This window comes from Mastomys coucha, unplaced genomic scaffold, assembly GCF_008632895.1.
Source record: "Mastomys coucha isolate ucsf_1 unplaced genomic scaffold, UCSF_Mcou_1 pScaffold6, whole genome shotgun sequence".
NCBI lineage: Eukaryota > Metazoa > Chordata > Mammalia > Rodentia > Muridae > Mastomys > Mastomys coucha.
This window is the reverse complement of record NW_022196912.1, coordinates 92,122,918-92,134,830: the sequence shown is the minus strand read 5'-3', so window position 1 is coordinate 92,134,830 and position 11,913 is coordinate 92,122,918. Positions and strand designations below refer to the sequence as shown.

General features: G+C 45.4%; 1 long non-coding RNA gene across 1 annotated transcript; it reads left to right on the top strand.

Moving 5' to 3' along the window:
• Nucleotides 1-2,558: 2,558 nt before the first annotated feature.
• Nucleotides 2,559-10,565, top strand: LOC116080674. The gene is made up of 3 exons (XR_004114531.1): nucleotides 2,559-2,790; nucleotides 9,245-9,299; nucleotides 9,990-10,565. It is a non-coding gene; the product is annotated as an uncharacterized LOC116080674 (long non-coding RNA).
• Nucleotides 10,566-11,913: the final 1,348 nt, after the last annotated feature.

The following is an 11,913-nucleotide window of genomic DNA, read 5'->3' as shown; positions in this document are numbered from 1 at the left end:
AGTCGACTTTATCAGGGTGGAAAGTATGGTGGCACAACAGGCAGACATGGTGCTGAGAGCTCTACATCTTGATTCATAAGCAGAAAGAAAGAAAGAGATTGGGCTGGTATGGGCTTTGAAACCTCAGAGCCCCCCAACTTGGTGACAAGCTTCCCCCAACAAGGCCACAACCCCTGATCCTTCTAATCCTATCAAAGAGTTCCACTCCCTGGTAACTAAGCATTCAACTATATGATCCTATGGGGCCATTCTTATTCAAACCACCACACTTGCCTTTAAAATAGAAACAACCTTTTATCCTGGCCAAGGAGCCTCTTCCCTCTCAATCTCATCTGTTCCCACAACCTTTCTCTCTTTCATTCTCCTGTCACACTATGTGTTTTTCTTCCTGTGCCCCCATGTGTCACACCCTCTCTTACTCTGGGCTTTCAGAAGTGCTGGATACTACCTGCACTGGATACTACCCTACTCCTAGCTCCCAACCTCTTACCCACCTAACTCTCCCTAGACTCCAGACTCAGCATAAACATTTTTTTAGATTTTTTTCTCTCTCAGAGCTATAGTATAAGGAATTCCCCTTTGTTTTTCCATGTCATCTTGCATTATCAACCCTATTAGGTCTGCCTAACTTTGTTTTTCCTTCTCTTCATCTCTCCTCCATCAGACTCCAACCCGCTAGAAGGCCAGTACATGTTCTACTTCTCTCATTGCATGCTATTGTGTTTCTAATTTTAATAAAATACTAACCTACAAAAAAATCTTTGTTGTAAGCCCAGCACTTGGGAGATAAGGGAGGTCAATTGATAGTTCAAGGCCAGCCTGGGCTGCATAGTGAGACACTGAATCCAAACCAAATACTTACTGAATGAACAGATTATTTCTTACCCTCCTTCTTTTGTCCTCTGGGTGCAGACATTGCTCATCGCTCGTGTCTCTGAGTTACACTCATTTTTCTTCTTTAGGTTTCATTGATTTGGATGACTTTAATGATAAGCTACACCTTTCAGATCTAAGCCTACTTTCCTAACACCAGAGTGTATATTTATCCTTTTTTTGGTAATCATTTACTATAAAGAACATAAAGCATGCAAAGAAATATAAATAAAGATGTGATGCTGTCTTCACTATCAAAACATGAGAAGTAACCCAGGTGTTTATCAAAGGACAATTGGGTGCTAGGTGTGGTGTAGCCTGCCTGCAATCCCAGAACCCAGCAGCTGAAGGCAGGAAAACTATGAGTTCAAACCTAGCCTGGGCTACAAGAGGCCCCCAAAAGAATGAGAAAACAATTAAATAACATTATCAAGCAGTCATAAAAATACTAAGAAGATTCATACACTGGTATGAAATACTGTTGAATCAAACAGCAGGTTTTATCTGTATAAATACATAGAACTCTCTTCTGCCTGGTTTCCCCTCTCTTTGATTCCAAAGTTAATTACATGTCTATGTTGAGCAATGGATTGGATAGTGTGTGTTTCAAAAAATACATAGAGGCATAAGAAATATTGTCTGTGAATAAACTCAGATTTTCTACCAACAAGCTTTTGGATCTACATGTAGAGTTCACATTAATCTTATCTAATTATCTATTTATTTATTGAGCCTCTATTACAGGCCATTTGGTACTGCTGAGCTACGCCCTCAGCTGTCTATCTGCCATTTTCTGTTGCACATACTAAGGATGTGCAAGAACAAGGTAGCGTCTTTGCCTCCTAGAGTCTTCTAGGTCAATGACAAGCAGCAACTAGACAATATAGAGGGCTGTAAAGAAACAGAATTACGAGAGGTGCTCTTTTAGGGATAGGGACAGTTTTTGTAAAGGGTGATGACTGAACAGAGACTAGAGCTACTGATGAGCCAGAGTGACTACGTGGAGGAAGAACACTGTGGTCCTCATATAGCCTGTACTCAGTGGGTTCTAGGAACAATGAGATCAGAACAGCTGGAATGCGGGAGGGGGGCACATCACAGCAGCCACCTGGGCCCAGAGAGTGCCATGAGACTGATTCTCAGGGGTGAGTCCATCACAACATGATGAAATTTTACAACCTTCATTTGCAAAAGTCTAAAAAGACACACGAAACTGTTGCCAAAAAATATTCCTGAAATGGGAGATTACACAAGACTTTCTCTCTCCCTCCACCCCAACCCTGTGGGGCGGTGAACTGTGCACAGCCTGGTCCCCAGTGGAGCACAGGCCTGGAACCCCAAGGACTCTAAGGGACTGCAGGTATTGGGCCACATCTCCTGGGTCCCTGGCTCCTGTCACAACTACAGGGGTCTCCCACAGTGCTCCCCACCCCTTCTGTAGAGAGGTGTGTGGCCATCAGTCAAGCAGGAATTGTCCAAGCTACTGGTATTCTGTTTGGACTCCACCCTCACAGTTACCTGGCAATAGCCAGGTATTTTCCTCCCCACAGTTACCTAGCAACAGCCAGGATGGCCCAGCCCATTATAAAAGGAGCTGCTTGCCCCCTCCTCCCTCTCTTATTCTCTTGCTTTTACTCTTGCCCTCTTGCTCCCCCTCTCTTCCCATCCCCTTCCCCCCTCTCTCCACATGGCCATGGCCAGCTTCTACTTTTCTACACTTCTCCCTCTCTCTGCCTTTCTACAATAAACGCCTTAAAACCATGGGCTACCTCTTCTCATCAGGATCCAATGAGCTGGAGCAAGAGAGTAGGTTTTCCTCTAACCCCCAGCATTGAGGACTCCCTGCGCTCCAGCCCTGCGGCCAGCCAGCCAAACCAAACTAGCCGCTGGAGGGAGACAAGGACTCTCATCCCTGAGGTAACCTGCCAGAGCTCTCTCCTCCTACCCTTTTTTCCCTTTGCCCCCCCACCCCCAGGTCAGAGTCCGCCCGAGGGTCCCCACCTGTTCTCAGCGGCAGCGTCCCCTGGCTTCCATGCAGCCCAGGGACCCCAGAACCAGCTCTTCTGCGGTACCCAGCAGCATCTGTAGTGTCTGAGAGTCGGAGGCTGACTCCAACAGGTCCAGGGGGACCTCAGACTGCGCCTTCCCCAACCCAGGAGTGGGGTCCTGAGGCTTCTCACAGTCCGACACCTGCCCAGGGGTTCCGTGGGGTGCGCTCAGTCAATCTTCCCAAGTCTAGCCTCGCCCAGCAGCCCTAGCCCCAAGCGGACTCAGGACCCCATTTTTAACCTACACAACCCCTTTCTTTTTCCTTTCTTTCTGACAAAACAGAGTCTCATGTAGCCCAGGCTGTCCTTGTAAAGCTGAAGGATGACCCTAAACTCCTGATTCTTCTGCCTCTACTTCTTGAATGCTGGGGTTACAGGGCATGCAGCACCATCACACCCAGAGTATGTAGTACTGGGGACTGAACCGAGGATTTTTGACACACTAGGCAAGCACTTACCAATGAGCTACAGTCCCAAAGAAACTTTCATTTTCAAAACCACACCCTTTTGTTGTCTCTGTATTTTACAGCAGTGTGTATTACTTCCATCCTTTTAAGAGGCTTGTTACTGGGTCCCCTCAAATGCCCCACAAGGGTGGGAAGGCCCCACCTTTCAGAGCCTTGGGTGGGGAGTGCCACAGAGAACGCTTACAAACCCTGAGATTTACAATGCCTGCGGCCTCTCTGAGCCACACAACATCCTGCCTTTTCTAGAGGAGGCTGGTGTGAGGTGGGGGAAAGGAATGTGTCCTGGTCTCTGTCAGAGCCTGTGAGTGAGTGTGCATCATCATGTCTATGACTATTTACAGTATGTGTAGAAAGTATGCATTTTGTTTATCATTAGGAAAATAAGTGGATCAAATCAATTATACAGTGAAATCATGTGGAGCCATGATAAAAGATGCCGAGCTGTAGAAATACAACACCCTTGCCCCGCCACTTCAGTTCTCAGCTGCAGGAACTGTTTCTGCCTCCTCTTGCCTAATATGGGCTTTTCCTTGAAATTGACTGGTGCCTACTGTCTGTACCGCTCTGGAGCCCTCACCAAGGATTATTCCATTGTGGAACAACTGGCTCACGCTTGGTCCTCCCGAGCTGCTGTGAGCTGCCAGTGGAAGGAGAGCAGGCCAAATAATCCCTAAGATGGATCACTCACTCCTTGGGGAGTGCATTAGAAGGCTCACCAGACTCCTGCAGCTCAATTCTGAGCCCTATGTGAAGTGTTTGCAAGCCCCGCCTTGGGGTATTAGACCACAGTGATGAAGCGATGAACCATGAACCGATGAACCGTGGGAGGACTTCTCCATTGTTGCTGAGTGACTCAGAGTACACACAGGTTAACTCAGAGATTGACAGAGACCAGGGCGCACCCCTTCCCTCATTACAGCAGCCTCCTCTGAAAAAAAGGCAGGAGGACGCCTTGGGGCACAGAGGCCACAACCATCTATCCTAAACCGCCCTTCAGGTCAGCCACAGCTCTGCTTTGTAAGCATTCTCTGTGAAAGTCCTTCTGCCCAAGGCCCTGAAAAGTGGGGACTTCTCAAATGGAACCCATGTTTAGGACTGACCAACAGACATCACTGAGTGTGTAACACTAACCCCCAGGACACAGCAGTGCTGGGAGGGTAGAGACATTGGGCTCCCCACAGCAGCACAGCTGGCCACTTACTGCCTGAGTCTAAGGAGAGGTTGCACTTGAAAAGCAAGCAGTCTGATGGGGGTGGCGGTCAGGGGGTTGGGTGAGCTTCTTCAGGGACAACCTGCTGTGAGCCACTATGTGATTAATAAGAAGCCCATTAACTAGACTAAGGAATGGCTAAACAACAACAACAAAATGTACTGCTCCTAGCTCTAGAAGCTGGGTAGTCCAGCCATAAGACCATGAACAAGTCCTGGAAGTTTCTTCTCTTTGTCATTCTTTTTTTTTTTTTAAAGATAAAGTTTTGTGTCTAACTATCCTTCAAGCCAAGAATCTGCCATTGGTCAATTCACCTGCACTCCCTGGCAAATGAATATCCCGGGCTTGCTGTTTACACCCCCTCATTAGAGGGGGAGGGGTTGTATACCTGGGCATCCAGCTGCTCACTACCACTTATTATATGCTGTTATATGTGACTCTGCCCTAATTGCACGAGGCATGAGGGGCTAGAGTATATAGGCCCAGGAAGACTAAAGAAGGGGGCTCCATCTTTATAGGAAGCTCAAATCCCTGCTAGCTAAAGACTTTCCAGGTGTGGCCTTTTAGGGGAGGAGCTACCACACCACTGTAACCAACCCCTCGCCTATGCTCTATCAGGAAGGCCAAGGAACTCACTGGTTCTCCAGAGTGAACTTCGGTGGAATCGTGCCTCAGATTGTTGTTGGGAACTTAGCAGGAGGGGTAGACCTTATTTACAGCAAAGGGATTTCACTACACAAAATCTTGCTATGTTCCCCAAGTTGGCCTTGGACTCCTGGACTCAAGCAGTCCTCCTACCTCAGCCTGCTGGAACTACAAGAGTGTGTGCACCACATCCAGCCCCTCAGGCCTGTTTTAAGACACTAACCTACTGGTAAGGGTGGAGCCTTCAGCATCCAACTACTAAGCAGGGTGGTATCTCTTAAACTGTCACACTAGGGACTAAAAGACCACAAATCTATCTTTCATTGGTGGTAGAGGGGAAAAAACATCTAACCCACAGGAAAGACAGAAAGGAAATTATGGGTTTTGTTTGTTGATTGGTTGGTTGGGTTTTTTGTTTGTTTGTTTGTTTTTGTTTTGGTTTGGTTTGGTTTGGTTTTTTTGGGTTTTTTTGGTTTTTCGAGACAGGGTTTCTCTGTATAGCCCTGGCTGTCCTGGAACTCACTCTGTAGACCAGGCTGGCCTCAAACTCAGAAATCCACCTGCCTCTGCTTCCCAAGTGCTGGGATTAAAGGCATGCACCACCACTGCCCAGCCAGGAAATTATATTTAAGGGCTCGCTTTTATGCCTATTTCTGGTTTGCCTTTAATAATTCCCAAGAGGGGAAAACCTAGTCTTTGGTTGGTTTGCTTCATTTTGCTTTTTTTTTTTTTTCCTGAGACTGGATTTCATGTAAATCCAGATTGGCCTTGAACTTTCTATGTAGTAGAGGATGACCTTGAATTCCTGATACTCCTGACTTCTTCAACTCCCCAGTGTGAGATTACAAGAAAGTACCACCACAGCTGGCTTACATAGTGCTGGGGATGAACCCAAGGCAATACTACCAAGCATTCTCTTAATTGAACTACCTTTCCAGCAAAATCAATCTTTTTTACTTTGCTCTTAGCCCTCTCCGGTTTGTTTTGGCGTGCAGTTTGAGGGTGCTGTCTGCCAGGGTACAGAGCAACAAGTACACGTAGCATATGTTTCTCAAGAGCAGAGAGAGAGGGATGGTGTTGGTGCTCGGTCTAGAACCTCAGCCCGTGAAGAATGAGTCTTCCCACCTCAGTTAACCTACAGGCATGCCCAGAACTTTGTCTAGTAAGTGACTCTAGATCCTGCGATTTTGACAGTTCCCTTCTGGGGTCAGTTTACAAGACAAATGGCAAATCTGTTTAATCTCACCCATGAATATTCTGAATGGGAGAAGTTCTTACTGATTCTCATCAGAAACAGAAAGTGGCTTCAAGGAGAGTAAGCCAGCACACTGGTGATCCACTCACTAATGGTGGCTTGCATTGAGCCTGGATGTGTTTTCTCTGTTCTCATCTCATCTTGTCTCCTTTGTACATCTTTGAGCTGATGAGCCTGGTGGAATAGCAGTCTAACTGACTAACGGCCAGCTTCTAGATTTTTCATGTTTGTTCCCGCCTCTTGGGAGTTGTTCAAATAAACTACCCAGCATGCCAAGAGGCTCAGCTCCTAACTTAGAAAGACAAGAGTTCTCTGTGAGCGTCAACACCAAAGCAGCTGTGTGAGACGCACTCTGATATCTGCAAATCCTCTGGAAAGGTTACTGAGATAGCTAGTTGGTTGTCAGTTTGGCTGAATAAAGAAACACCTGAAGTAGATGGCACTTCTGCTGTGTCTTTGAGGGAGTTTCTAAGACAACTGGAACATGAGGGCTTTGACGTATGGGTGGATTAATCACTTGGTAGATTCATAACATGATGGTGCTGTTGAGAGGTAACAAAAACAGGAGGTGGAGCCTAGGAAGTGTGCCACTGAGGAAATCCCCTGGGAGAGCTACATCTTGGCCCTGTGTTCTTTTCTTTGCTTCTTGGCTACCATGATGTGAACTGCTCTACCTCACTCTTCCCACCCAATTTTAATTATTTGATGATAGGAAATAAAGAAACATAGAAACCTGGTACCAGAGAAATAGTGCCATACCAGTGACTATACCAGACCTTAAACTAGGAGCAAAGCTTAAGGGGAGATTACGATAGGAGCTCAGGAGACTAGAATGCCAACAACATGTAGATAGTGAAACCTAGACTCTTGAGGCTTCAGAAGGAACAAAAATTTAGACTAGGGGCTATTTGTGTTATATTCTTGGGAAGAACTTGTGGGGATTTGCCTGCATCCTGAACCTTTGTGAGAGACTTAACTTAAAGTGAGCATTCTAATTAATCTGTCTAATTTCATGTCCAAATAGCATTAGGCTGTGGCATGGTTATCACTAGCTACTTTTAGTCAGGCATATAGTGAAATTTTGCATCAGAAGGAAGAGCTTTAAAAAATGTGCAGTTTGACCAGAAAAGAGGCAAACTGAAAGTTGTAGACAAAGAAGGTGTAGTTGATAAGGAAATGTATGCTGTTAAAATGCAGCAGAGCCCTTTACATGAGGACAATAGGAAAGATAGCCTGAAACATCTCAGAAATTGGCTTGACTCTGCCCACTACACGCTCCAGGGTCGAAATTATAAACTCATTTGAAAGACTTCCTTGAGAAGAGAACACATCTGGGTAAACCTGGTTTTGCATGGCTACTTTGAAAGTGTTCCACCAAGATTTGTTTAATCAAATTAACGGTCCAGTCACTCAAAAGCCACAGAAACTATGATCTAAGGGTGCCCAGCTGCTGCAGCAGACTTGGCATTGCCATGAGATGCTGGCTTTTTGCACACATGCAAAACCCAAGAGTTATGGAATCACTTTCAAAGGCAAGTCTTGGAAGGCACGCAATGCGTAGCAGGTCAGATTTCTTGTTAAGGAGCCCCAAGAGACTGCAGACTGAAGTTAGGAAAGTGAATTCTACACTGTAGAAACCCTGGGATAGTCGAGATATCCCAGGCGCATGAAATGTCTGTCTAGAAAAGCCACAAGTGATGAATAATTTCTCACATTTAAATTCTTCTGACAGCTATTTGCCCACAATGATAACAAAAGAAACCAGTATAGTAATCTGTACAATCATCCACTTGCCTGTGGTGGTTTGAATGAGAACAGTCACCATAGGCTAATATATTTGATCATTTAGTTGCTAGTTGTTAGACTATTTAGTATGGATTACGAGTTGTGGCCTTGTTGGAAGAGGTATGTAACTGGGGGTGATACCAGGCCCAGTCTCGCTCTCTACCTTCTGCTTGTGGATCAGGTGTAAGCTCTCAGCTGTACAATACTTCTGCCTACCTGCCACCATGCTTTCCACCGTGATGATGATGAACTGACCCTGTGGAACTGTAAACAAGCCCCCATTTGGCCACCAATTAAATGCTATAAGTTGCTTTAGTCATGATGTCTTCTCACAACAATTGAACAGTAGCAAAGAGAGTCCGAGAGTCTGGTCTGTGTTGGAAGGATATATTCTTGGCATTGGAAAATCCATCCAGTCCAGTGTTTTCTAGCTGTTGGTGTATCCAATCATTTAGACAGCTGTGATGGTACAGTCCCATTATCTGCTTGATTAGATTTAGAATCCTCTGGAAGATACATCTCTGGATATCTCTGTGATGTGGCATAAAAGGATTAGCTTGGGAAGCAAAACCATCCAACAGGCTGGGATCATGGAAGTATAATATGGAAAAGGAAGAGTTAGCTGAATGCTAGTATTTCCCTTTCTCTTGCTGATCTACTGAGATATGAGCAAGTATCCTTGTGCTCCTTCGGCGACCACTAAAAGCTGCTCCTTCCAGCATTCCTTCCCCACCATTAAACTTCAAACCAAAATAAGCCCTCTCTCTCTCTCTCTTAAGTTGCTACTTGCTGTATATTTGGTTGTAGCTATGAAAAATACAACACTCAGCAGCAAATGCTGCTTTCTGTGATGGAAAGAATAATAAAAGTCAGGGGACACCAATTTTGGAAATGAACTGTGTAACCTAAAAGTATAGAACACCTAATTCCATGTCTCTGAAATGGTCCTCTCTCTTCCCAGAGCCCTTACCAAGCTGAGTGAGCAATGGAAGGCTGGCCAAGACCAGAATGCTCAGGTAACCCAGAATACTTCTCTCCAGTACACTGGAAGCTAGACAAGCTAGTGTTATTTGTGCAGGAACCTGTTCCTGTTCATACTTTAGTTAGATGCTAATTATATGAAGACAGAGGAAGCGAAAAAGCTAATGACATCACAGTTAATGTAGTCTAAACTACAACACTCCCCTCCCCTCTTACATTAACCACTATAGTAAGGAGAAGTATAGAGAAGGACTCTAGGTCTACCTACCTTCCAAGCCATACTGTGGTTGGTACACATTACCTGTGGTCCTTTCATAAAGCATTTCTGGACCGGCGCATGCTCCTACCATACCTTCCCCAGTAGTCAGGCCACTCCTGAAAGTCAGAACTTGTTAGTAAGGATAACTTTGCTCCACAAAGAAAATTCCTCCACAGAGAAATTTAGTTGGTTCAGACTTCATGGCTGGGACATTTACTAAATTTAGTGAAAATCTGGAATTATAAATAGGAATATATAGCCAACATGTATTGAGGATCTTCTATACCCTGAACACTGTGAAAAGCCTTTTATATTCACTATCTCATTACATCTTCACATCTATTTGAGGTACATATTATTATTATCCATAGTTTACAGATTAAAAAAACAAAGCCCTGAAACTTCTAGAGATACCATTAAGGAATAACTCATCATTCTCCTGCTCTATCTCCTCCACCTCCATCAGACTCCTGAACCATACAGACAGGAAGGAGCTTGTTGTCCTCTGAGGAGAAGCTCCACCCAGCAGCTGACTCAGACAGATACAGACACCCACAGTCAAACAGTGGATGGAGCTTGGAGACTCTTATGAAGAACAGGAGGAAGGATTGTGGGATCCAAGGGGTATAAGAACTCTACAGAAGTCAACAGAGTCAATAAGCTGGATCCTTGGGACTCTCAGAATCTGAATCACCAACCAAAAAACATACAGGGGTTGGACCTAGGCCTCCCCCTCATATGCAGCAGATGTGCAGCTTGATCTTGATATGGGTCCTGAACAAGCTGTTGCCTGTATATAGGATTTGTTCTGTTATCTGGACTGTCTTTTCTGGCCTCAGTGGGAGAGAGGAAACACCTAGTCTTGCAGAGACTTGAAGTGCCAGGTTTGAGGGGATACTCAGGGGACTCGGAGAAGAAGGGGAGGGGAGGATTATGGGAGGGGGTGACCAGGAGATGGGCAGTGAATGGGATTAAAGTGAATAAGTATAAAAATTAAATTAAATTAAAAAAAGAAAAATACAATAGCTCATTAGGAAAGACACTAGGTATGCTGTCTAGACTTATGTCAACTTGACACAAGCAAGAGTCATCTTGGGCCAGGCTGTGGTGGCACACGCCTTTAATCCCAGCACTTGGGAGGCAGAGGCAGGTGGATTTCTGAGTTCGAGGCCAGCCTGGTCTACAGAGTGAGTTCCAGGCCAGCCAAAGCTACACAGAGAAACCCTGTCTCAAAAAACAAAACAAAAAAAAAAGAGTCATCTTGGAAAAAAGAGACCTCACTTGAGAAAGTACTCCCCTAGATAATCCAGGGTGTGTTTTCATGGGTGATGAAAGGAGGATCTAGACCATGTGGGTTGTGTGACCTATGGTTTGGTGGCCCTGGGTGCTATAAGAAACCAAGTTATGTAAGCCTCAAGGACCATGACAGTAAGCACCATCCTCCATGACCCCCACATCAGCTCCTGCCTCCAGGTTCCTGCCCTGTGCGCGTTCCTACCCTGACTTTCTTCAATGAAGGACTATGATGTTTTGTTTTGTTTTGTTTTTTAAAGTTTTTTTTAAAGATTTATTTATTTATTATATATAAGTACACAGTAGACACTACGGCATCAGATCTCATTACAGATGGTTGTGAGCCACCATGTGGTTGCTAGGAATTGAACTCAGGACCTTTGGAAGAGCAGTCGGTGCTCTTAACCACTGAGCCATCTCTCCAGCCCAGACTATGATGTTGAATTGGAAACCAAAAAAAAATCCTTACCTCCCCAAGTTGCTTTTGGTCTCGGGGTTTTGTCGCAGCAATAGGAGCCATAACTAAGACACTAAGAGAAAAAAAAATACTCTGGTGTTAAGAAATCTCTAAGACAGACTGCATGCTTGAGATCCCAGCTCTTGGGAAGCTAAAATAGAAGGATCAAAAGAGAAAAAGACAGAGACAGAGAGAGAAAGGAATCGAGGAGAGGAGGGATGGAAGGTTAGGCAGGGCAGGCAAAGGAGTTGGTGAGATGGCTCAGTGAACTCAGGAGCTCGTTGCCAAGCCTGACAATCTGAGTTCAATAGTCAAAACCAACCTCGTAAAGGAGAGAACCAACTCCCACAGGTTGTCCTCTGACTTCCGTGTGGGCTCCACAGTGTCAGAACACAGTCTGCAGATGGAGTCCTGCAGGGAAATTCTGAGTGCTTGTGAGAGAACTCCAAGAAAATAAGCCATGAGTCTTGGGACCTCAGTTTCTACAGAACCCAGGATTGTTCTAGGGATGTTTCATGCTCGCTCCTCACAGGCATAGCAGATGGGGCGTGCTTACTTCAGCTGTTGTTGGTTACCACGGACCGGGTTTTCTCGCGGGGGTCCCTGTTCCGCGGGACACGGGATTCTGGCCAGGTGGGCA